Raw genomic sequence first — 2,824 nt, forward strand, 5'->3', positions numbered from 1 at the left:
GCTGCTGGGTAAGGCACGGGTCTCCGACCCTACACCCGCCTCCCAGAAGAGTCCTGGATGTCCAGCCTTTGAGGCACCTGCTGTGGCTGCTGCTTGGAGGTGGGGACCCAGGCCTTCCTGCCAACCTGGGTTTAGCGAGTGTGCCAAAGTCTCTCAGCCGAAGTAAGGGCAGGAGGGCGGAAGACCTAGCTCTTCTTCCTGGGTCTAACTAAGCAAGCACCGAATTTAGCCTCCCTCCTGTGGGCCTTACACCTAGCCTGCCCTGGGGCACTGGAGCTCCTTGGGTCTTGGAAACCTTTCCCCAGTCCCCCCCACCAGGTACCCTCTACCTACCACAGGTACAGGCTCCTCCCAATAGAACTCCCACCTCCTCACTCTTCCCCTATCTCTGCTTCCTTGCCACCCCTAGCTATAGGCTACCCCCACCACCCCATTCACCTCCTGCTGACACCCACTTCCCCACCCCATCCCTTCATCTACACTCTGGCTTCACCTCTACTCAGCAATGTCTCTCCACCCACACACTCCCTTCCCACCTGTTCTCCCCATCCCACACCCACTATCCCCCCCTACCTGCCCTGCCCTTCCATACTCAATCCCCCATACAGCACGCTTCCCCTCTCAGCTTCTGCCCTGTCCCTTTCCATCCCCTTCCCACAAGTATAGGCAAAAGCACTCCTTTAGCCAGGAGGGTGCTTGGGATAAGAAACCAGAAGTTGTTACCTATCCCCCTACAGCTTGACTCCTGGTGAGTGTTTCGCTGTAGTTAGAGGTTCTTTGTTTTGTCCCCTAAAGTCACAGACATCCCCCCTCCCGCCCCTGCCAATTCCAAGCCTACCCTCCAGCGAGTAGCCAGAGAGCAGGAATCTTCCACACCTGCCTAAAGATATCCACCAGCCCTCAGAGGACAGGCATCTGGCTGGATGGTTGGGCTTTGGCTGGCTCCCAGCCCCCGGGTTCATTCACTAGGGGCTGGGCCCGTGGACACCCGGAGCTGGCATTCTCTTCCTCACCCCTTCCCAGCAATACACCCAGATTACTTATCTGAAGCCTTCTGAGGATACCAGCAAAACACCTTCCTTGGAATGTGTAATTAGGCTCTCATGGCCATCTCCCGTTCTAAAACTGTCAGCCTTCTTGATCTGGTCCCTGCTGGTTCAGCCCAAGCCATTCCTCTGGCTTGTTTCCCTCACACTGCTGCAGTCACAGCCAGGGATGGCACCTTCCCACCTAGCTTGTTCCTTCTCGCAGCTGTCTTTGGCCAGGCTCTTAATTACTTTGGGGTGTGCCTGTGGTCATTGGTTTGAACATGCTTTCATGATGGGTTGCATTTTACTACATGTAGATTTGGGGCAGTTGTTTATTCTGACATGTAAAAACATAATGATAAATGATATAATCTTTTTTTTTAGTTTTACCTAGGAATGTTGACCTTTTCCTTCTTGCTGTTCCCTCCTTGAATAGAATGTTTTGTCCTGTAGGTTCATGGGTCTGATGCGCAGCTTCTATAAGAAAGGTTTCCATCTATAAAGCAGGTAAGGTAAAAGGACCAAAAAGAAAGAAAGAAAGAAAAATTTAGATTGGTAAATGCCTCCTGTCTGCCAAGGGGCCTGATAGACAGTTCTAGGTCCAAGAGCTGTCACAGGGCCCAGCTTCCAAACACCCACCAATTCTCATTTATTTTTTGTGGCCTAAAATGTGGGGAGGTGAGCATCTAAAATGCTCCAAGTAGCCGCGAAGCATGAACTAAAATGTGCATACATCATGTTAGCTTCATCATGATTGATACATGGAATGACAATCACATTAGCTTCACCAAAATATTGGGGATAGGGGGTGTCTGTATAGAAGTACCTGTCAGCTCAAGTGTGTAGAGCACACATTTGTAGACAAAATAGGTTCCATTTACTGAGCAGCAATCGTGTGCTGAATAATTTTACTAACGTAAAAGTCAGCAACTCGATTAAAAAAAAAAACTCCCTGAGTTGGATATTACCCCCACTTAGCAGATAAAAAGAACTGAGGCTCGGATAGATTAAATAATACACCCAAGGTCACCGAGTCAGTACCTGGCTGAGCAGTAATTGGAAAAACAGTATGACCCCTAGATTCTCAGCCTTTCGCTGACTGCCCAGCGGGGGTGGGCCCAGAAATCCTTATTTTTTAAAAAGTTCCCTTGGTGATTCTTGAGGATGAGCCACGTCTCGGGAACCCTGGTTCACATCAAACCATCCAGCTATCCCTGTCACCAGCCTGCCTCCCAGCAGCCTCCTCCACGTTGGGTAACATATTTAAATAGCAATTTCGAAAAACTATGCAGCATATGGATTTTCCTTTTGATCTCAAAATGATGACAAACAGACACTTAAATACTTCATAAAAGAAATATTACCAGAAAAATTATAGAAACCTGGCTTTCAACTTTGTCTTGCTCTAATTTAAACAAAATGCAACTTCTCAGTGTCACCCCCCCCCCATAAATCCAAACTGGGAGCCCCCTTCTCTACCCCCTCTGTGCCCAGCCTGCGCCTATTTATGTATTTCTAACCGGCTGGTCGTCCTGAATAAAAGCCTGGAAATACGGACAGCAGGGCTCACCCAAGTCCTATCCCCAAAGCCCCTCCTAGGAATCCACACCCTTGACTTGAAAGATCCAAGAAAGGGAAGCTGGGAATAACGGCCAAACATTCGTAGACTAATTGGCAGAAGAAAAGGCGTGGGCGTGGGGTGATGCCCATCCCTTAAAAGGACCCCGCCCCTGTCTTAGGTCCCCCGAGAGCCCCCCTCGAAGGTGGAACGCACCAGCCGGCTGTGGGCGCCAGCG

General features: G+C 49.9%; 1 long non-coding RNA gene across 1 annotated transcript in view; it reads right to left on the reverse strand.

Annotated features, from left to right (window-relative positions):
- Nucleotides 1-1,677, reverse strand: part of LOC102770610 — a 29,866-nt gene extending 28,189 nt beyond the window's left edge. Inside the window, exon 1 of the long non-coding RNA XR_001515379.1 lies at nucleotides 1,419-1,677. This is a non-coding gene — a long non-coding RNA (uncharacterized LOC102770610). The remainder of the gene's footprint in view (nucleotides 1-1,418) is intronic.
- Between the last annotated feature and the right edge of the window lie 1,147 nt (nucleotides 1,678-2,824).

The sequence above is a fragment of the Myotis davidii genome, unplaced genomic scaffold (genome assembly GCF_000327345.1).
Source record: "Myotis davidii unplaced genomic scaffold, ASM32734v1 scaffold362, whole genome shotgun sequence".
Classification (NCBI taxonomy): Eukaryota; Metazoa; Chordata; class Mammalia; order Chiroptera; family Vespertilionidae; genus Myotis; species Myotis davidii.